This window comes from Mustela nigripes, chromosome X, assembly GCF_022355385.1.
Source record: "Mustela nigripes isolate SB6536 chromosome X, MUSNIG.SB6536, whole genome shotgun sequence".
Lineage (NCBI taxonomy): Eukaryota > Metazoa > Chordata > Mammalia > Carnivora > Mustelidae > Mustela > Mustela nigripes.
In genome coordinates, this window is record NC_081575.1 from 107,867,229 (window position 1) to 107,892,469 (window position 25,241).

Below are 25,241 nucleotides of genomic sequence, written 5' to 3' on the forward strand. Positions count from 1 at the left end.
TGGATGTCTTCTTTGCAGAAATGTCTGTTCATGCCCTCTGCCCATTTCTTGATTGGATTATTTGTTCTTTGGGTGTTGAGTTTGCTAAGTTCTTTATAGATTTTGGACACTAGTCTTTTACCTGATATGTCGCTTGCAAATATCTTCTCCCATTCTGTCAGTTGTCTTTTGGTTCTGTTTAAAAAAAATTTTTAAATGGTCTTATTTTATTATATCTTTGAGCTGCCCCTCAGCTATCATGCCCTTCCATTACCTGCCAAAAGACGTGAAGTATTTAAGGAGGTCGGTCCTTGGGCTCCAAGTTATTTTTGGATTGAGAAGGTTTATGGATGAATGAATGAATGAATGAGTTTGTATTTTTGGTAGTACATCTTCCAAGTCAAACGTTGTTCTCACAAGAATTTGACATTCAGCTTTATTAGCTCTCCTTGAATAAAAATGCTATCATCCAAATTACATATAAGCTTCTTCATTTGGATGATATCTTTAACTATCATGACAATCAGGTCCAGTCTGCTTTGTAAAAGAGGACCACTGTTGGGCCCCTGGGCAGCTGACTTGGTTAAGGGTTTGCCTTTGGCTCAGATCCTCATCCCAGGATTCTGGGATTTAATCCACATTGGGCTTCCTGCTCAGTGGGGTGTCTGCTTCTCCCTCTGCCCCTCCCTCCTGCTTATGCACTCTCTCTCTCTTTCTTTCAAAACTAAATAAAATATTTAAAAAAGTAAGACCACTGTTTTAATATCATCCTCACATTATAATCTTACCAAGCAGTAGTCTTTGATGAGTATTGGTATATTTTAATTATCCCAGCAATAACTTGTAGTTCAAGTTAACAAAATAAAAAATACATTCCTTCAGAGTTTAATCTAAAATATTAGCCTGAAGGTGTTTTTTATTTTTAAGGAATTTTTTGACTTACTGCTAAGACCACTTTCCAATCAAAATAGGTTTGTGTCCTTTTATCATTTATCAAGCACTTTTCATGTACATTATCTCAATTGATCCCAATAACAACTCCATTAGATTTACCACTTTACAATATTTTTTGAACAAGTGTTGGGAAAAAATACATATATACCTACATATCTCATCTTGAGGTAGGGAAAATGTCTTATTCACTGTTGTATCCCCAGCACCTAGTACAACTACTGGCATGTAATAGGCACTCTGAAAGTATTTGTTGCATTAATGAGTAGGTGAATGAGAAAGCAAGACACTTAGTAAAGTTTCTACTATAGAGATGAGACAAAATAATTTTTTTCAGAGATGTTCAATAATTTATCTCAGGGTGAATGGCTGGTAAGTAGAAATAGAGCTGAAATACAGGTGAAATAAAATAATATATATAAATTGCTTAACACAATGCCTAAGGCACACTATGTGCTCAATAAGTGTACCTTTTTGATATTCTATGCACATATTTACTAACTTTAGTGTTTCTTCCACTATATTGCACCATAATACTAGTAGATGTGATAGTCATAGAAAGTAATTCAATATTTCAAATAAGTTAAGTCTTATCTATTAAATAGCATCTACTATAGAGTAAATACATTCCCAAAGGCTAAGTAAGTTCTCCTTTCTTCATTTTCACACATTATCAATCAGTTGACTTAAAATCCAAAGAAATTAAATTGAATTTTATGCAAGAGCATAAAAATCCAACCATCAGCTATTCATCATATACCAATTTGCCTGTGTCAAAGAGGAAAATTTCCATTTAGCCCTCTGAAATCTATATAGGCTGTTGTTCCCTTTTGCAAATCCTGAGCCATTTACTCTGTAAATTACCATGAATTGCAAACAAAAGCCCAGAAATAGGTCTGTGCAGATTCACACCAGTCAGGCAGCTCTGTAAATAGTCAGCCTTGCCTGAGTCCTATTTTAAATACCTTCATTATTAATGATGTCATATCATCCTTACAGCTCATTACCATGCAGTGAGCCCCCAAAAATAAGATTTTGAGCATTACAAACCAGGCACTGCAGTCTTTAAAGAAATTATTTAGCCATATTGCTGCTAAACCAAACCACCTATTGATACAAACAAACATTTTACTTTCATATGGCTGTTATTTGGAGGGTGTCACATTTAGTAAGGGAAGAGAGCTATTTTTCAATTAGGGCTCATATTTATTTTTTAAACACAGATGAAGTTTTGTTTTGTTTCAACTTTCTTGAAGACTTTGTAAGGAAGTTTTTAAGGCAAGTGTTTATATTTTATTACCAGATGATTGTTTTACTGAAAGACTTTTAAAAGAGTGATTTCTAGGTCCACAGAATGAATTTTTTGATATCCTTCTTATTTTGAAGCTTTTTCTCTATAATTTTACTTTTCCACAAACAGTGAAACTATACTTTGAAAAGGCAAATCTAATTTGCCTGCCATTAAGTGGCAGATTGATGTTTTAGAAAATAGTTTGAGAAAGATGCTTAAGATGAGAATAGCCAGAAGATAAAGTCAGTGTCAAGTCAAATGGATTTGCCAAAGGTCACTCAGCCAGATTTGATTCAGGTTCTTTTACCTCAAGTGACAGTGCTCTTTCCACTATAGCAGTCTGGGAAAGATGTAAAATTTGCCCCTTCAACAATCCATGAAGAAAATAATGATTAGGGGCTAATGGAGACCATGAAAATAATCCAAAAATATGTACATATATATCTCCAAAGAATGAACAGCTCTTACAGTCTTCAGTAAGACTCCTTGAATAAAGTATATATATAATCAACAACGTGGACAAAATGTGCAACTAAAAGATAAGGAAGTATTAATAACTATGGAAACTTGTTTTTTGGGCTGATTTATAAAAAGATATATATAACCCCTTCCTCTTGTTCCCTAAGTATCACACACACAAAACTGACTCCAAGCTGCTGAAGTATTCAGGATGTTCTAAAGGAATTATAGTACAGAAAAAAGAACACTTGAAATTGATTAGCAAGCCCCAATGACCCGAAAGTCCCATTACAGAGAGACTTGTACTGTCTACCTGTTTTAGACCTCAGGTTTCAAGCTCAGTTTCCAAGCTGCTCCCATATTCTCTTTAGAGTCTCAGTGACAAATGAGTCACCACCCTCCAGAACATTTTAAAAATACTCTAATATCCAAGTAACTTCTGTACAGCACTGACACTGCCTTTCACATTATTAAACTGAGGATTTAACATTTATAGCCTAAAGTAATGGCATTTAGATTGCTTCACTAGAGCTATTTGCCTTATACAAGTATAACTAAAGCAAGGCTTTGGAATTCTTTCTTAAAATATGGAAGATCTGGGGTGCCTGGGTGGCTCAGTGGATTAAAGCCTCTGCCTTCAGCTCGGGTCATGATGCCGGGGTCCTGGGATTGAGCCCCATGTCGGGCTCTCTGCTCAGTGGCAAGCCTGCTTCTCCCCTCTCATTCTGCCTGTCTCTCTGCCTACTTGTGTCTCTGTCAAATAAATAAATACAATCCTAAAAAAAAAATGGAAGATCTGCAAGTAGGTGAGTTAAATTCTGTACCTAAAACTGATAGAACTTCCAATGTAGTTGTCTTGTCATAAAAAACTGTGAAGTTCCACATCATTGTGCATCCTGCTGTAATCATATCAAAGATGAATTAACATACTAACTACCACTCAGAGTTCACTATAGCTTTAGAAAAAGTAGAAGACCTCATATTTAAAGTTTTAGACTCTATATAACTTCTCATGAGTAATATGAAGGTAGGTCTGCCTCCATGGAAAAGAAAAGAAAAATTCACCTGGAGTTATTTAACAGCTCATAAATCGCTACTATTCTAACTGTAACATATTTAAAAATTGTTTCAGTTTTGTCAAAATTTTTAATGGAAAGTTGAAATATAAGGTAAAAGGAAGAAACATTCTTCAATTTTAATTTTGAAATATCCATTTGGACATTGAGTTTTATCAAATCACTGTTTCTCCAAAAGGAATACCAGGTTAAAGATAAAAATGGGTTACTATGCACATTCTTCCTGGATAATACTGTTAACTCATGAATTTCCATACTGTTTTCATGCAAATTAATCCAATCTATGTATAGTTCTCAAGTTAATATCTCTCTTCTTATTTTCCAAGTAATTGATTACAAAGTAACTCTGCTTGGATACACTTCAGATATCTAAAATTTAGTGTTTTCTACCTCTCGAAATAATATTAATCATGGAGTTCTATATTTCAACATCTCTTTCAATTCATAGTTACTGAGGCAAGAAACCCTTTTTGTCTCTTCAAGCTCTTTAACTATACCCCACTTCCATACATGTCTACTCAATAATCATGTCTGGCCATTTTACTTACTTATTATTTCTTACATTTGGCCACTTTTCTTTATCACCATGTGGTTCTCAACCTTAGAAGCACAATGGAAATGCCTGGAGGGCTCTAAAGTTTAGTAATATAAAACTTTTGCTATTGACCAAGATGGACTAACTGGGATGGGATTTACCATCCTGCATGAAAGGTAAACAATAGAGCCAAGAAACTGAACAAAACTATGCACAAGAAATAAGAACACAAGAAACACCAAGGTACATTATAATCAAATAATTTTAAAACACAGATAAAAATAATCTTAAAAGCAGCTCAAGGAAAAAAATATACACTAATAAGAGAGTAACAAAGAATTATGATAGACTCCTTACTGAAAATAATGCAAACCAGAATACTGTGGCACTATCTTTTTGATATGTGAATTATATCTCAACTAAAAATGAGAAGCACTTAGTTAGTTGATATCTTCAGAGGAGACACAATGGTGGAAGAGTAGGGGACCTCGTTTCCTCTGGTCCCTTGAATTTTTCCAGATAACTATAAAATCATCCTGAACACCTATAATTTTAACCTGAAATGTAAGAAAAGAATTCCTAGAATTTTACAAATAGAAAAACTACTTCATGCAAGGTAGGAGGTATGTAAAAGTGAATGTCAGGTGATATTCAGAAGATAAATGATGTGGGGAGGGAGCATCCCTGAACCAGCTACTGAAAAGTGATATAGTCCCAGAGCTCAAAATTGGAATCTATAGAAGTCTGCTCCAGTGAGAGATGTCCCTTCCTGAAAGGTGCTCAGGTAGTGAAATGTGGCAGAACCCTAAGTGGGACAGTGTGGTCTCAGGAATCTCAGGGTCCCAGAAAGAATGGAGATGCCTGAGCTGGCAGAGTTCCCAAGCATTGGAGCAGGGAACCTTGTTACAGTCAGTGAGTCCACGAGGGGGCTCTCAGCTAGGTTAACCATAAACAGTGAACCATGGCACCATCAGGTAACAGCTCTCTTTGCATGGCCCTACAAAGGGCAGAAACACAGGGATCCTCTGTCTTCCCCTGGGAGGGAGAGCATGGATATATGCATGTTTGGGTGACTCCTCTCCATGCAAGGACACTGCAAAGGGCAGAAACACAGCAACCCTCCACCTTCCCTTGGGAGGAATAGTAGGGGTGTAAACAGCAGAAGTTTGCAGAGTTTGGCACACACACAAAAGTGAGGATTGCTTATCCCTGAGGGTTTACTGAAGAGAGGATAAGATTGCTTATCCCTGAGGGTTTACTGAAACACACCCAGGAACAAATGAATCATCCTGTTTTGTCCATCTTGGAGAGTATATTCTCTCTTTAACCCCCTCTCTTTTTTTCTTCTTTTTCATTTCTTTTTTGGTTTCTGACCTCTTCAGATTTGTCTAGTATATATTTCACTTGGGTCATAGTTGATATTTTTATTTTGTTTTCTTATTCACCCATTCTTCTCTGGGAAAAATGACTAGAAGGAGGTATTCACAACAATAACAACAACAAACAGAGGTAATACTTTCTGCCACAGATCTAACTGATATGAATATAAGTAAAATGTCAGAGCTGTAATTCAGGATAATGATTATAAAGTTAGTAGCTGGGCCTGAGAAAAGCAATCAGGATCCTAGAGAATCCCTTAGTGCTGAAATAAAATCTAATCGTTCCAAAATTAATAATGACTGAGATGCAGTCTAAATTGAATGCTCTAAGAGCTAGGGTAAATGAGGCAGAAGAGTCAGTAACACAAAAGAGAAGGTGATGGAAATGAAGGAGCTGAGGAAAAGAGAGAAAAACAACTAAGGAACTATGAGGGGAAGCTTCCAGAAACAAGAAATACCATAAAGCAAAACTATATTAGAATTATTGGGGTCCCAGAAGAAGAAGAAAGAGAGAGGAGAAGGTATATTTGAGCAAATCATAGCTGAGAACTTTCCTAATATGAAGAGGTAAACAGGCATTCAAGACTAAGAGGTAGAGAGAATCGTCCAAAATCAATAAAAGTAAATCAACACCCCAACACAAAATAGTGAAGCTTGCAAATTTCAGAGATAAAGAGAGAATACTGAAAGCAGTGTGAGAAAAGAGATTCTTAATCTACAGGGGCAGAAATATTAGGCTAGCAGCAGACCTACTCACAGAGACATGGCAGACCAGAAAGAACTAGCATGATACATTCAGGGTACTAAATGAAAACAACATGCAGCCAAGAACAATTTATCCAGGAAGGCTATCATTCAAAATGGAAGGAGAGATAAAGAGCTTCCAGGACAAACAGAAACTAAAAGAATTTGTGATCATCACACCAGACCTGCAAAAAATATTAAAGGGGATTCTATAAGCGAAGAGAGAGCCCAAAAGTAACAAAGAAGGGATGGAGAACCATTTATCATGCTAATGGACATCAGAAGAAAGCTGGGGTAGCAATCCTCATGTCAGACAAATTAGATTTTCAACCAAGAACTGTAGTGTGGGATGAAGAGGGACACTATATCATAATTAAAGGGTCTATCCAACAAGAAGATCTATCAATTATAAATAAAATAAACAGGTATTTTTCCAAAGAATATATACAAATGGCCAACAGACTCGTGAAAAAATGTTCCACATCACTTGGCATCAGGGAAATACAAATGAAAATCACAATGAGATACCCCCTGACAGTAGTCAGACTAATTAAAATTAACAAGACAGGAGATAGCAGAGTTTGGCAAGGATGCAAAGAAAGGGGAACCCTCTTACACTCTTGGTGGGAATGCAACCTGGTACGGCCATTCTGGAAAACAATATGGAGGTTCCTCAAAAAGTTAAAAATAGAGCTTCCCTACAACCCAGGAATGACTCTAGTAGGTATTTACCCCAAAGAAACAAAGGTAATGGTCCAAAGGGGCACCTGGACCCCAATGCTCATAGCAGCAATATTCAAAATAGCCAAATTATGGAAAGAACCGAGATGTCCATCAACAGATGAATGGATAAAGAAACTGTGCCATATACACACACACACACAATGGAATATGACTCAGCTGTCAGAAAGGATGAATACTTACCATTTACATCAACATGAATGGAATTGGAGGGGATTATACTGAGTGAAATAAGTCAATAAGAGAAAGACAATTATATTGTTTCACTCATATGTGGAATATAAGAAACAGCATGGGGATCATAGGGGAGGAGAGGGAAAACAGAATGGGAAATCATCAGAGAGGGAGACAAACCGTTAGAGACCCTTAACTATAGGAAACAAACAGGGTTGCGCAAGGAGGAAGGTAGGGGGATGGGGTAATTGTGTGATGGGTATTAAGGAGGGTACATGATGTGATGAGCACTAGGTATTATACATAAAAGATAAATTAATGAGCACTACATCTGAAAATAATTATGCAGTATATATTGGTTAACTGAATTTTTATTAAAAATAAATAAATAAATAAAGTGCTGAAGAGAAAAAAAAAGCCAAAACTTTCAACCTAGAATTCTATATCCTGTAAAAATATCTTTCAAAAGTGAAGGTAAAACAAACATTTTTTTCAGACATGTAATCAGTTATCAGCAGCAGAACTGGACTATGAAAGAGGGAAGTAATTCATGCAAAAGGAAAACGATATTAGAAGGAAGTGTGTATGTAAAGCCCTGGAAATAGTAACTATGTAAGAACATAAAAAATGCTTTGCTCATAATTTAACTCTCTGGAAAGATGATTGATGATTTAGAGCAAAAATTCTAACAGTGTATTTTGGAGTTTAAAATAGAATAATGGAGAGAGAGAAAAGGATTGTTGATAAACTTTAAACTAGAACAATAGAAATTACCCAGTCTGAAAAAACGGGAGAAAGTAGACCAAAAAAAAAAAAAAAGAGCATAACCTCAGGGATCTGTGTGTCTTTAACAGAAGATCTTTCCTCAGAGTCCCAGAAGGAAGACAAACAATTTGAATGACAGCATATTTCTCATTAGAAACCATGGAAACCAGGAAAAAAATGGTACAGTATTTTCCAAGTGCTAAAAGTATTATCAATCCAGAACCCTATATCCAATGAAAATATCCTAAGGGACAGAAGCAAAGTGTAGTCACAATAAAGGAAACTAAGAAAAGTGTTGCTAGTAGACTGAACCTAAAAAAATGGTAAGGGTAGTTCTTTCAAAAGAATAAAATGATAAAAGAAATCTTGGACATCAGAAAGAAAAAGAAAAGAGTAAATCTGTAAGCCAAATGAATAGATTCTTATTTTCCTCTTGAGTTTTCTAAATTTTGTTGGATAGTTGCAGCAAAATTTATAATATGATCTGATATGCTTTTCAGTATAAACAGAAAATATTTAAGATGACTGGGTGTAAAGGAATGTAAAGGAAAGAATGATCTTTACACTTCCCTCAAACTGTAATATACTGACTCAAGTTATTCTAGTAGGCTTGGGCTTCTATAACAAAATGTCAGAGACCAGATGGTTTAGACAACATTTATTCTCTCTTAATTCTGAAGGCTAGAAGTCTGTGATCAAGGTATCAGCATGGTCAGCTTCTGGTGAGTCCTCTCTTCCTGGCTTGTAGATGGTCACCTTAATGCTGTGTGCCCACCTGACCTGAAAGAGAGAGAGAGAGGGCGACAGAGACAGAGACGGAGAGCAAGCACTCTTTTGTGTCTCTACTTACAAGGACAGTGATCTTACTTGATCAGGATCCCACCCTTATGATCTTATTTAACTTTATTTCTGTAAAGGTCTTATCTCCAAATACTGTTAGATTTGGGTTTAGTATTTCAACATGTGAATTTTGGAGGGACACAAACTTTCAGTCCACAATACCATTAGAGTGCTTTTAGATAGATATATAATGATTGATAGGTTAGATAGATGACCTACTGCAACTAGTAAAAAAAAAAAAAAAAGCTATAGAAAGAGATAAACTAAAACTAAATTAGAAAAACTTGAGAGACTATGGACTCTAAAAAACAATCTGAGGGTTTTGAAGGGGCGGGGGGTGGGAGGTCAGGGTACCAGGTGGTGGGTATTATAGAGGGCACGGATTGCATGGAGCCCTGGGTGTGGTGCAAAAATAATGAATACTGTTATGCTGAAAATAAAAAAATTAAAAAAAGGAAAAACTTTAGATGGAGAGAAATGGAATTATAAAAATATTCAATTAACCCACAGAAAAACAGCAAAAGGAAAACAGAGAAATAGAAAACAGAGAGAAGAACAACAACAACAAAAAAAAAAACCTAAAAAAGAAAACCCCAAAGTAAAATAGCACACTGGAGCCCTAACATGACAACAATTACATTACCTGGAAATGCTCTAAATATGACATTAAAAAACAGATTGGCAGAGGACCTTTAAAAAATGACCCAGCTATATGCCATCTACAAGAAACTCACTTCAAATAAAATGAAATATGTAGGTTGAATGTAAAATGATGGAAGAATACACCATGCAAATAATAATAAAAAGAAATCACAAGTGACCATTAATATCAGTTAAAGTAGACTTCAGAGCAAAGAAAACTACCAGGGACAGAGTGAGATATTACATATTGATAACAGGTCAATCCACCAGAAAATATAGTAATCCTAAATATGTATTCAAACCCTAGAACTTCAAAATATGTGAGGTAAAAACTTAAAAATTGAAGTAGATAAATCCACAATTATAATTGGAAGCTTCAATACTTCTCTCTCAAAAATTAATAGAACCCGTAAGAAAAATCAAGGATATAGAAGAACTTAACACCATTAACCAACAGAATTTCACTGACATTTATTGGACATTCCATCTAACAACAGCTGAATGCATATTCTTTTCAAGAACCCATGGAACATATACCAAGATATAATATATTCTGGTCTGTAAAACAAACCTAAAAACAATTAAAATAATTTAAACCCTACAGAGTGTATTCTTTGACCACAATAACATCAAACTAGAAATCAGAAAGAACAGGAAATTTTCCAAATATTGCAAAACTATACAGCACACTTCTAAATAATCCATGCATCCAAAAAGAAAATCTCAAGGGAAATTTTAAAATTTGTTGAAGTGAATGCAAATGAAAATACAACATACCAAATTTGTGAGATGTAGCTGCATTAGTGTTGACAGGGAAATTTATAGCACTAAATGTTTACATTATAAAAGAGGAAATAACTCGAATTAGTAATATAAACCACTAATTCAAGAAACTAGAAAAATAAGAGCAAAGTAAACCCAAAGGAAGGAGAAAGAAATAGATGAAAAAGATAAGGGCAGAAATCAATAAAATTAAAAACAAAAAAAATAATAAACTCAGTGAAACAAAAAACTAGTTCTTTGAAAAGAACAATAAAACTGACACACCTGGGGCGCCTGGGTGGCCAGTGGGTTAAGCCGATGCCTTCGGCTCAGGTCATGATCTCAGGGTCCTGGGATTGAGTCCCGCATTGGGCTCTCTGCTCAGCAGGGAGCCTGCTTCCTCCTCTCTCTCTGCCTGCCTCTCTGCCTACTTTTGATCTCTCTCTGTCAAATAAATAAATAAAATCTTTAAAAAAAAAAACTGACACACCTGTTGTGAGATATGTAAGCCTGACCATTCACAGACCTGTACCCCAAGGGCAAATAATACTTTATATGTTAATAAAAATAATTAATAAAAAACTCTGACAAACCTTTAGCAAGACTGACCAAAAAGAGGAAGATACCAGTTGATAACATCAGAAATGAACATCAAAAGGATAATGAAGGACTATTATGAAAAACACTACTGATATAAATTTGGCAATTTAGATAAAATGAACCAATTTTTAAACAAACTGTTAAAATTTACATGTGACCCCAAATGAAATAGATTATTGGGCATATTACCCCTCCCAAACCATTACAAACTAATAATATCCCTCATGAATAGAAATGTAAATATTCTTTTTTTCCCTTGCTTTTAATTAACATATAATGTATTAGTTGTTTCAGGAGTACAGGTCTGTGCTTCATCAGTCTTACACAATTTACAGCACTCACCACAGCACATACCCTCCCCAGTGTTCATCCCCCAGCTCCCCCATCCCTCCCATCCCCCTCCCCTCCAGCAACCCTCAGTTTGTTTCCTGAGGTTAAGAATCTCTTATGGTTTGTCTCCCTCTCTGGTTTCATCTTGTTTCATTTTTCCCTCCCTTCCCCTATGATCCTCTGTCTTATTTCTCAAATTCTTCATATTAATGAGATCATTGATAGTTGTCTTTCTCTGATTGACTTATTTTGTTTAGCATGGTAACCTCTAGTTCTATCCATGTCATTGCAAATGCCAAGATTTCATTTTTTAATGGCTTCATAGTATTCCATTGTATATATGGAATATAATGGATACCACATCTTCTTTATCCATTCATCTGTTGATGGACATCTAGGCTCTTTCCATAGTTTGGCTATTGTGGACATTGCTGCTATAAACATTCAGGTGTACATTAAAAATGAAAGTTGTTCCATATATAAACTCAAACATAAAACTAGAACAATGAAAGTTCTAGAGGAAAGCATAGGGGAATTTTTGTGACTTTATTAGTTAAATATTTCTTGGAAATGATGCCGAAAGCATGATCTGTACAAGAAAAAATTGATAAATTGGGCTTCATCAAAACTAAGAACTTCCATTCTTCCAAAGACTATTAAATGGATGGAAAAGCCATTGACTAGATGAAAATATTTATGATTACATATATGATTATAAACTTGTATCCAGAATATATAAAGAACTCTCAAAAGTCAATTATAACAAAAGAAATGAAATCTTGCCATTTGCGACAATGTGGATGGAACTAGTGGGTATTATGCTTAGCAAAATAAGTCAATCAGAGAAAGACAACTACCATATGATCTTCCTGATATCAGTAAGTGGAGATGCAACGTGGGGGGCTTGGGGGGTAGGAAAAGAATAAATGAAACAAGATGGAATAGGGAGAGAGACAAACCATAAGAGACTCTTAATCTCACAAAACAAACTGAGAGTTGCTGGGGGGAGGGGCCATATGGAGAGGGTGCTTGGGTGATGGATATTGGAGAAGGTGTGTGCATGGGTGAGTGCTGTGAAGTGTGTAAACGTGGCAATTCACAGACCTGTACCCCTGGGGCTAAAAATACTTTATATGTTTATAAAAATTTTTAAAAAGATTTTAAAAAGTTAATTATAAGAAGATATATATCCTACTAAAACAAGGGAAAAAATCATTTGAAGTATTTAATCAAAAAATGTATATGAATGACTAGTAAGCACATAAAAAGAGGCTCAAAATCATAAGCAGAGAAATGCAAATGAAAACCACAATGAAAAACCTCTACATACCTATTAGAATGGCAAAAATTAAAGGTGTTATCAAGTATTAGCAAGGATGTAGAGCAAATAAAACTGTCATATACTGGGAATGTCAAATTGTACAACCACTTTGGGGAAAAAGTTGGCAGTTCCTTAGAAAGTTAAATGCCTACTAAATATCCACACATTCCATCCCCACATATTTACCTAAGTGAAATGAAAGTATATGTTCATACAGAGACATGTACCAAACATCCATAGCAGCTTTATTTGAAGTAGCCCCAAATTGGAAACAACCCAACTGCCCATCAACATGGGAATGGGTAAACAAATGGTGTTATATTCATGTACTGGAATATTACTCAACAACAAAAAGGGATTAACTGTTAATATATGTAGCAACATCGATGAATCTCAAAATAATCATCATGATTGAAAGGAGCCAGAAAAAATAAAGTACATGCTATATTATTTTATTTATATAAAATTATAGAAAATATAGCTAATATGTAATGAGAGAAATCAGATAAATTGTCGCCTAGAGATTTGGAGAGGGAGGAAGAGCAGAACAGAGATATTACCAAGGGGAGCAAGGAAACTTTTAGGGATGGGGTGTGTGTGTGTGCATACATATATACATATACCCATATTTCTTGGTGATGGTTTTGTGGGTACATACCCATGTTAAAACTGATCAAATTGCACACCTTAAATATAAGCAGTGTGTTGCACATCAACTTTAACTGAATCAATCTTTTAAAATATGAAAAGAATTATAATGTCTTAGTCCCACCTCCAGAGGCTCTAATTTAATTTGTTTCAGATATGCCCTTGGCATCAAGATTTTCTAAAATCTCCAATTGATTCTGATGCAGCGAGGTTTGAGAACCCCTATATCCTTACTTTTAGCCCACTAACATCATATTCATCTAAACTGATCCTGTTTCTTGAAGGACATCTTTCTTACAGTCTTCCCAAATCATTCTAAACATGTAGCTAAGATGATAATTCTAAACACAAATCAGACCCACTCATTTTCTTCTAAAAAATCTTCCAAGTCTTTCTTCCTGCCTTTAGGATAATGCCCCAAATCTTTTATGAGGATCAACTACTAATTTATTTCTTGCCATTTATCCCTCACTCTGTTTTCCAGCTCTCCAGAACTTCTTTCACTTCTTTGAATTCTCCAGGGTTCTCTACCTCTGAGCCTTCATCATGCCATTCTTCTGTCTAGAACACCTTTCATTTTATCTGTTCCAGTCCTCCTCATCCTTCATGTCTCCAACCTAAATGTCAATTCTTCTGGGGAACTTCCTTAGGTACTATACTAGTTCACCAAGTTATACTCAGTATGTAGGACAGTGCATCACACACATGACAAAAAATTATAATATTGTCTACTTTTCTTTTGGTAGAAATTATCATACTTTGTTGGAATTATTATTTTTATTTGTCTTTCTTACTATATTGTTAAATATGTAAATACTGAGGCTGTGTATAAAAGGTCCATTCTCTATCTCCAGTGGTACATGTGTTCATTCATTCATTTATTGGAGAGATTTTAATTAAGCACCTGCTCTGTGCCTGGCCCTGTTCTTTCAGTGAGTATGCCAGTCCAACAATGATACTGCTCCCACAAAGTTTATATTTCAGAAAGGAGAGACACATGTTAAATCAATGAAGAAAGGAAAGAAGGAAAGAATAAATTAACATTTGTTTAAAACTTGTAAGAAACAAAGGGAGAAAAAGAAAAGTTTTTAGCTTCTTATTCCATGTTAAATGAAATTCTCAGCATCCTTTCTTTAACAAAGTTTATTTAATAACTGTTCTTTCATTTCATAATGTCCAAATAAAGCCTTTCCAAGGTCAGTGTTACACAGTAGATGAACACTTATGTAGTTTGAGTTGAGTCCCCAGAAAATTTTTCCTAATAAAAATATTTTAAATTTGCCCTCTCATATGTTATTTTATACTAAAATATCTTTCAAATATGAATATCTTTCATCCCAAACTTAAAAATGATGCTTCAAGCACAATGCTGTGGTGTCAAAATTGTGAATGAATAAAGAATAAATAATAAAGCTGTTGATTATCTTCAGGGTTGCCATTTGTCATACAATGGGTTAGGACAACTTTCACAAGTCAAAAAATTTGAAGTTAAGGAGTAGGTATTAATGAGGAAAGAGAAAACTGACAAGGCTAGAGTCAGCTATCAGAGATGATCATGGTCCCTTAATTTATCCATCATCCACTGGGGAGCATTTTCTGGATCTGGCCTAAGTTTGACTCAAATGGGGACAACCTTTTACTTTTGGGGCTCTCTTCTTATGTAACAAGTGTGAGATGTTGACCTTGTTATCAAGTATAATAAAGAGGCTGTTTATAGAGTCATGAATGTGGATTAAAGATGCTAACTCAACAGTATTTGGGGCCTGTAGAGCCTTTGAGATGTTATAGTTCTCTGTGAGAAGAGGTGGTATATGGACAAGAAACTACCAGTGCCATTGAGTTTGAACAATGTCCCTTCTCCTACCTGTCCTTGCTTCTAATAGTGATCCCTGAAAACTTAATGTGTTTATCTTCCTTTTTAAAACATTTATTTATTTATTTATTCTTTTTTTAATATCAATTTTTTTATTTATTTCTTTTCAGCATAACAGAATTCATTGTTTATGCATCACACCCAGTGCTCCATGCAAAATATGCCCTTCATAATACCCACCACCTGGCTCCCCCAACCTCCCACCCCCGCACCTTCAAAACCCTCAGATTATTTTTCAGAGTCCATAGTCTCTCATGGTTCATCTCCCCTTCCAATTTCCCTCAACTCCCTTCTCCTCTCCATCTTCCTATGTCCTCCATGTCATTTGTTATGCTCCACAAATAAGTGAAACCATATGATAATTGACTCTCTCTGCTTGACTTATTTCACTCAGCATAATCTCTTCCAGTCCCATCCATGTTGATACAAAAGTTGGGTATTCATCCTTTCTGATGGAGGCATAATACTCCATAGTGTATATGGACCACATCTTCCTTATCCATTCATCCATTGAAGGGCATCTTGGTTCTTTCCACAGTTTGGCGACCGTGGCCATTGCTGCTATAAACATTGGGGTACAGATGGCCCTTCTTTTCACTACATCTGTATCTTTGGGGTAAATACCCAGTAGTGCAATTGCAGGGTCATAGGGAAGCTCTATTTTTAATTTCTTAAGGAATCTCCACACTGTTCTCCAAAGAGACTGCACCAACTTGCATTCCCACCAACAGTGTAAGAGGGTTCTGCTTTCTCCACATCTTCTCCAACACATGTTGTTTTCTGTCTTGCTAATTTTGGCCATTCTAACTGGTGTAAGGTGATATCTCAATGTGGTTTTAATTTGAATCTCCCTGATGGCTAGTGATGATGAACATTTTTTCATGTGTCTGACAGCCATTTGTATGTCTTCATTGGAGAAGTGTCTATTCCTGTCTTCTGCCCATTTTTTGACATGATTATCTATTTTGTGTGTGTTGAGTTTGAGAAGTTCCTTATAGATCCTGGATATCAACCTTTTGTCTGTACTGTCATTTGCAAATCTCTTCTCCCATTCCGTGGGTTGCCTCTTTGTTTTGTTGACCATTTCCTTTTTTTTTTAAATTTAATTATTCTTGAGAGAAAAAAAAAAGAGAGGGCAGGGGCAGAGAGAGAGAATCTAAGCAGACTCCATGCTGAATACAGAGCCCAACCAGAGGTTTGACCTCAGTACCCTGAGATCATGACTTGAGCTGAAATCAAGACCTGGTCACTTAACCAACTGAGCCACGCAGGCACCCCATGTGTTTATCTTCTTGATACAACATTCCTTCCATTGATTTAATCTATACAAACACATTTATTTTGTCTGATACATCATATGATCATCACTATCTTACAGTTGAGAATCCCAGTGCATTGGGAGCCATTGCTTTGGAAATTTACCTTAAATCATTTCTGTTTTAGAGTAACATAGACTAACTTCCAGATCCCTCACTGAAAGTTAAATCAGTATAGATATTATGCATCCATTAGTAAAGAATAACCAGTTTCTTAATTAAAACTATCAAAGAAATACAAACACTAATTTTAAAAGTTGCTATAATAAACATTTATAGTCCCAGAAACAACTTGAAAAGTGATATATATGTATCTATTTTTATATATATCTATGTACTTATATTTATACAAATGTATATGAGATATATTGGGAAGAAAGGATAAATGGTTCTGAGGTAACTGAACACTTCTTATTCCATGTGCTCAGCATTCTATACATTATCTTTTAAAATATCCCATTTTATAGGTAAGATTTCACATGAGTATGATCTTTAGCTCCTGAATGTTCTGTAGATCAGTCTTGGCATTTGTGTTTAATGTTTTATTAAACATTTGCAGTAATGCTTCCTGACTTAACCAATGCTGGCTTTATTTTCAGAGCTGACTTCTTAGGCCACCTAAGGAAATGCTTTGACTAGCATATGGTGTTTCTTGCAAGGATTTTAAACATTAATTTACAATATATTTGAAAAAGGTGTCTTGATAAACAATACATGAAATATGTATTGGTGAGAATCTCCTTACCAGAAAGCTTAAACATTGTTCATCCAATAGCTTTTTGGGCTCATGTTTCCTGTTTATAACTGTATTCACTCAAGGGGAGCTCCTGGACCTGAGACTTGGTCTATTTCCTTGATATAATATAAGAGAGAGAATAATTTTCATATTCTTGACCATAAAAACCTCTGCTTGTTTGTGCAAGAAGAGTGAACTCTACTTCAATTAGCTTTGTGTGGTTTATTCTTGGCAGTGTTAAGAGGCCACATTAATTGATTTGAGCACCAAAGGCTCATAACTCTTCCTAATGAATGATGTCCATATCTAAAAATACAGAATTATGCTTAGCGAAATAACAATGCAGTTTTAAAAAGCAGCTTCCTTCAGACAGAAATAATACTTAATAGCCAATATGGAACTGGGCCACTAAGACTCAGATGCAGTCCAAACCAAAAGCATTCACATATTAGACCCTCTGAGGAGAGAGATTACAGATCTACCTTTGAGAATGCAATCTAATGTTCCTTATCCCTTCATTACTTCAAAGAAAAACAGCCAAAATGTTTTCTCCTATACGAGGCACATGCTGTGTTGGCACTGTCAAAAGTGGATATCACTGCAACAAAGCTCATTTCCTACCTAAATTAATCCCAAAGTCCCAGTTCCTTGTTCTCTGATATTTACCCACCCTGCCAGTGCCTTGTAGTTACCTCCACCCTTTGTCTTTTGGAGAAAAGAAAACACTCAATCTCATTTGTCAATTACTAAATAGTATCCAATACTGCTGGCCATTGTTTGCCTTCCTGTGACCATCCATTCACAGTCTGGTGACATGGAAATACCTCATTTGCCTCGGACCACACATTAGCAGCCTTATTATTCTGAGGCAACAGACCACATACACAGTCTTGAGGAAGTGAAGACAGAAAGGTTCAAGATAAAGTTCAATTTTATAAGGCCAACTCCATGTAACTAAATTGATGACTGATCTTTGCTCTTCATCTGCAAGGTGTCTCAGATTTTAAAGTTAATGTCTGTTGAGGCCCAAGTGAGGAATAGCTATTGTTGACAGCCCAGAATTTGAAAAAATGCTGATAAGAGCCCTCTGATATAGAGACATAAGCTACTAGAATATGTCAAAACACACAAATATTCATAGTGAATCATCAACTGCTGGGATGTCAAGGATTGTTAATATCTTTGGGAAAAAAATACCTTGAATTTCTTTAGATAATTCAGTTTGTAATTATTCATGGTTGTTTATGCAGTCAGTTGGCAAGGATTTATTGGGTATCTATATGTGGAGAATGTCTGAAACTTCAAAGAGAGGGGAAACAAAAGGAACAATTCTAATGTTACAAAATTGCAACAAGCTACACGGAAATCCAAAGCTTCTGCTGAGGGAGGTTTCAAGTAGAATTCTAAGCCAAAGAATAATTTTTTTCTCAAACTGTAGTTTCTATAATTATAATAACTAACACTATTGACAAAATTAAAATATTTAGAGTTTTAGTAAGTTGTTCAAGGTCACAAAATGAGGATAGCCAAGAATGCAGAAACTGTTTAGGAGTTTGTTTTTGTTGTTGTTGTTTTTTGTTTTTTAAAGATTTTATTTATTTATTTGACAGACAGAGATCACAAGTAGGCAGAGAGGCAGGCAGAGAGAGAGAGGGGGAAGCAGGCTCCCTGCTGAGCAGAGAGCCCTATGCGGGACTCCCTGCTGAGCAGAGAGCCCGATGCGGGACTCGATCCCAGAACCCTGAGATCATGACCTGAGCCAAAGGCAGCGGCTTAACCCACTGAGCCACCCAGGCGCCCCGTGTTTAGGAGTTTTAAAGGACTAGAACATTTGCTTTATCTAGAACCTGGGTAAGAATTTCCCCAGAGATTGGGTTTCCTGCCTCACTTTGATCATAGGTGAAACAGTAGAACTAAATGAGATACTATATAAGTAACACCTAAAAGCTCAAATAGCATTGTAAGCCAGTGTAAGTAGGTGGTCTCTACTGCAGATGAATAGTTAGCTCCAGGCATAGAACAATTCCTGTTCTTAGTAACAGAGAATGGCTTAATAACAGAGAATGATCATACACTGCAGGTTAAATTGAGCAAATCAAAGCTTCTACCTTTAAAAATATAAAAACTGAACTGAGGAATACCTTGCATTCAATACCTCAGCCAGTAGTTCTCAGGAGAAATGCTGTCCTGCAGGGCATTTGGAGACATTTTTGGTTGTCACAATTTCAGGGAGGTGATACTCGTACTTAGTGGATTGAGGCCATGGATGTTGCTAAACATCCTGTAAGATGCAGGTCAGCTCCTACAGCAAAGTATTATCTGGCCAAAAATATACCTAGTGCTGAGGTTGAGAAATTCTAGTCTAAGCTGGTGGGTATAAATTAGGATATCAATTTCACTTATGCTGTAGTAGAATGATTGAGGATATCAGATATAGAAGTGGATTTTCCTTAACATTGATTAATTTGATGGAAATGACAAAAGAACCTGGGTACCATAGCATGTTTTTCTGATACAGAGTCTCCTTAGAAATTTAAGGAACATCAAAAGCTAGAAGTGATTTTAGAACAGCATTTTAGAGGGATTAAAATGGAAGGATTTTACCAAATAGAGAATGAGGACCCCCTAACAAAACATTAAACAGTTTTCTAGACTTGAATGCAAGACCGTAGATTCATATTGGTATTGGGCACTTAAGATTAAATCTTAAAAGTGTTTCCACAGATTTATCTCTTGGTGATTTAAAATTTAAGAGACAAGAAAAGATGGACATAAAATTCAGTGGCTTTGGTTAGAGTGAGATTTTATTTCTTATCTCCATAAGCTTTTTATTTTTTCCAAGTTTTAATTTAAATTGTGGCTACTTAACATACAGTGCAATATTAGTTTCAGGTATAGAACTTAGTGATTCATCACTTACATACAACACCCAGTGCTCATCACAACAAGTGCCCTCCTTTAATACCCATCACCCATTTAACCCATTCCCCTACCCACCTCCCTGTGTCTCTTTGAATCAGTATTTTTGTATCCTTTGGGTAAATACCCTAGTAGTGCAACTGCTGGGTCATAGGATAATTCTATTTTTAATGTTTTGAGGAAACCCCACACTGTTTTCCAAAGTGGCTGCACCAATTTGCATTCCCACTAACCCTTTCTCCACATTCTAACCAATACCTATTGTTTCCCATGTTGTTAACTTTAGCCATTCTGACGGGTGTGAGGTGATATCTCATTGTAGTCTTGATTTGTATTTCCCTGACGATGAGGGATGTTGAGTATCTTTTCCTGAGCCTGTTAGCCATCTGTATGTATTCTTTGGAAAAAATTACTATTCATGTCTTTTTCCTATTTTTTAACTGGATTATTTGTTTCTGGGATTTTGAGTTTTATAAATTCTTTATATATTTGGGTAGCAACCTTTTATCAGATATGTCATTTTCAAACATCTTCTCCCATTCCATAGGTTGCTTTTTAGTTTTGTTGATTGTTTCTTTCTTAGAGGGAGATTTTAATTAAAGGACAAAAAAAAAAGGCTTAAATCAGGGAATGGTAGCTATTTTTATTGTGAAGTTTTTACTTATTAATAGAGATGCACACAAACAAAGACACTAAAGACAGAAGGAGAGAAGTGTAAAAGAATACATATAACAACTTCAGTGTCTTAATTAGAGATGACAATTAGGGACATTAGACTGGTGGTAAAAACTACAATAGCTAATAATCATTTATGGACAAGACTTCATTAATTTTACCTTTCTGAACAAAAAAAATAGATGAAAAATGCAAATAATTTTAACATGCTTTTGCATAGCATTTTACAATGTACAAAGTGCTCTGGCATTACCTCATCTATTTATACTGTGAGATAGAACTTATTTTTTTCATAACGATTGTTTACTCCCAGGTATCCAAAATATTTGGCTTTTGATGATAGAGCTCCATTGAACTATAGAGTGAATGTGTTGATTCTAAGAGCTCAAGTGACAGTAATTATGGTCTAAAAACCATCTAACTTACTAATGGTAGAGAGAAGTAGATCGAAGATATAACCTGCATCCAAAGACAGCCTATCATACCACCGACAATGCACTGGGAAATAACAAGTGGGTAACTTCAGCTGCTGAAATTCATAGGAAGCTATATAAACCCAATAAAACACCGATGGAGGCTGTAAACTTGCCAGTAAATGAATTACAGTATCTTTGCCATTCCTTTATGCATGTAACTAAAATAGCAGCAGTGGGGATTTGAAAAATAAGCCATCATTAATTGATTTTAAAATCAGTTCTTGAGGTGGTAAAAGACAACCTAGTCACCATTCATTAGCAAGGCCTTCATTATATTATTTAAAGCATGCATTTGTTAAATGGGGAAAGAAGGATTCTCTGCGTATAAACATGATTATGCTAACCCATTATCAGTAGGGCATACATTTTGAGCTGTTTTTCAAGTAGTTAAAAATGAGGGTTTTTTTAAAGTAAGTTATATATTTTTGTCTAGCTTCAAGATACAACAGGACTGGGAACATTATATATGGTAAGGTTTATCTTTTCATCATACATAATTAACTCTGGCAAATCCTTACATTCCTTTTTAGCATCTATGATATGCTTAGAACCAATTGGAAAGGATTCCAGTTCTTAGATATGTCATGTTACTTCTTAGGATCATGGAATATTAGAGCTAGGCAAAGCCTTCAGAATATCTAATTTCAGCCCATATTTGCAGATGAAAAAGCTAAGATTCAGGGAGGTTAATAGACTCATCCAAGTACACACAGCTAATATGGTGGCTTATTAGGATCTAAAATTCAGAGTTCCGAACTGCCAATTTAGTGATCTTTCCATATCATAATGCCCTAAGGTCACACTTGATTCTGCCACTACTTGCTGTTCTGTTGACTTCTTTGAACCAGCCTGCAAGAGATAAGACTTCAAGTTCACGTCAACATCATCCCAGAATTACCAGTTCTTTCACTGCCACCAAATGAAAGAATGCCTGGGGAGCCATATGTCTTTTTAAACCTCACCATTTAAATTTGTACATCCTCTTGCATGTCCTGGTCATATTTACCTTCTCAAAACTAACTCAAAGCTATAGACCTGGGCCCAAGGCCATCTCCTAATCAAATTGCACATGAAGTAGTTTTTCAAATTCTGATCTAAGATATTCTTTAATAATCATTTGTCTTTAATAATAATATTTTCACAAGCTGGTTCCTAGTTCAAAAATAATTTTATGTATATTAAGATTATTCTTGTACTAGATTTTGCCATTTTACTACATAGGACAAAGGTGTGAACATGACAATGAAGTAAACAAACAATTTAAGCAGCCTAAATGTAATTTAAAGTTTTCCAGAGAAAGGCACCTTTAATAATGCCAAAAGGCATGGCAAACTGAAATGTGGTTTGGGCAGATATGTGGATGAAGTCTAGGGGAAAGACTATAAGAGAAATGAGTGGGGGTAGAGGCCTAAGAAGGGCAAATTGTTATATCATTAACTCCAGTTCTTCACTTCTGCCTGTATCCATGTGCTTTGTCATGTACTTTTGCAGTCTTCTCCAGCATAGGTGGAATATTAATTCTGAGCTCCTGAGTTTAGTTATGGTTACATGCTTTGGACAATGGGACAAGCAAATGTGAGTCTTCAAAAGAACTTGCACAATTGGGCTCACTCATTCTTGTGCTTATGCCTTCCAAGTGAAAAGAACATGCCTATCTTAGTCTGCTGCTCCCAGAGTAATGAGTAAAGACATGTGAATCAAAGTTGCTACAGCTAAGGTGCCCTAGACTGGCTAGCCTAGAGCTAGAGCAAAGACTAACACAAGGATATATATGCAATAATGAGTAGCAACTGGTGTTTGCCACTGAGTTTTGAGGTAGTTTGTTATGCAGCAGTTACCTGATATAGAAAGTGATTTCTCATGATTTGGAGATACCTACCCATTGTTAGAAGAATATCAGTAAGTGGCAGAGGATCTTGAAGAGCAAAAGTAGCCCTTCTGATGAAGAAACTCATAAGCCCTAAGCAAGGTAGTGATAATTTTCCTGTGAAAGATGTTGAATCTTGGGGTGGGGAGTGGAGAAGAATGTTCCAGGAACCCATGCAAACTTGAATGAAAATATTTATGAGGTCCAGGTTTGGAATAAAGAATTTCTTTCCTAAGGTCATAGAGATTGCCATAGGCAGTGGAATTTTCAGCATTAGGAAGGCGTGACACACAGAAGATGCTTAATTTTTTTTCTCACTAAATTAGTGAATGAATCAGTGAAGGAAACCAAAATCCAAAGCAAGTTCAGAGTAAAGAATTACAGTAAGAATCCGTGAAAGACAAGATATGGCTGTGTGCGTCTGTGTGGGGGACCAGGTAGAGAGAGTGAAATTCAGGCAGCCCTAGTAAAAGTATGCATGAAAAGGATGAAGTAGTATAACAGGAGGGTGCAGGGCGTTGTCTGCAACAAAATCACTGGTTGTAAAACTTGTATTACAGAGTGCTGTGAAAGACTGAGACTTTTTTTCCCTTTTCTAGAGATTATAAAGTAGAGATTACAGCTGAGATTAAGCCTTATTTGAAATACAGATACATTTTCCCAGACTGAGTTTAAAGAAGCTTAGCTCTTGGCTCAAAGATTCTATGCCACCTGGCATTTTCTATAAAGAGAACTAAGAGTATGATAAAGAGGAGAGCAGGCATCTTGGGGCCATGGCTAGGGTCCATCTCCAAATGGAAATATGACTTCAAACTCTTCCTGTATCAGTGTTCCTGTATTTCTGTGTTCCTCCTATATTCCTAAAAAATTACCTGTTCATCTTGCCTTCCTAAGGGAGGAAAAGAGGGCTCACCCTCTTGGTTACTCCTCCAACATTGAGAAAACTAGTCAATATTTGGACATATCTAGAAGGGAGAACAGATGTCTATATCATTGGGCATATTGCTTTGCCTCCGTATGTAATGGAGAAAGATGAGAAGATAAGGGACCAGGTCTCTTAGGAAAAAATGCCTGATCACTCAAGTTCCCAGTTTTCAATGTCTGAAGTCTGTTTAAAGAATGGATCTCTCCTGTGACAATAGGTCACAGAAACAGCTGCAGAATTTCTAGGATACTGCAAAGTAATGACCCATTATTTAAAAAAAAAAAAAAAGTTGGTCATGTTTAACTATATTAACTAAAAGGAAGAGAGAGAAGACTCAAAAATCAAAATGAGAAATGGAAAACAATTCAATAGACAACCACAGAAATATATAATGTGATAACAGATTACTATAAATAATGACTTAGCAACAAACCAGATAACTTAGGGGGAAAAACCCAGATAATTCCTTTTTAAAAAACCCAGTTACCAAAGGTGAATCATGAGTCTTGAATCCAAGAAATAGGAAATCTTACACCAATAACAAGAATGAAAATTGAATTAGGAATAAAAAATCTCCCAGCACAGAAAAAAAACAAGACCTCATGGATTCATTGGTGAATTCTACCAAATATTAAGAAAAAAACAAAAAAAAAAAAACTAATGACAATCTTTATCACATTCTTACAGATAATGGAATAGAGGGTACACATTCAAAATCATTCCATGAGGCCAGTACTACCCTGATACCAATGCAGGATAAAAACAATACAAGAGGGACACCTGGGTGGCTCAGTCAGTTAGGCGTTTGCCTTCAGCTCAGGTCATGATCCCAGGGTCCTGGAGTTGAGTCCCCACATCAGGTTCCTGACTCAGAGGGGAGCCTTCTTCTTCCTCTCCCTCTGCCTGCCTCTCTTCCTGCTCGTTTTCTTTCTTTCTCTCTCTCTCTCTGTCTGCTTCAAATGACTAAATTTTAAAAAATTGAAAATACAAGAACAAAAAATTCTAGTTTGTCTGGTAAAAGTATTGCCACACTAGCTTTCTTTTGACATCCATTTGTGTGATAAATGTTTCTCCACCTCCTCACTTTCAATCTGCAGGTATCTTTAGGTCTAAAATGAGTTTCATGGGGGCAGCATATACATAGGTCTTGGCTTTTATTTATTCATTCTAACATCCTATGTCTTTTGATTGGAGCATTTAGTCCTTTTACATTAAAA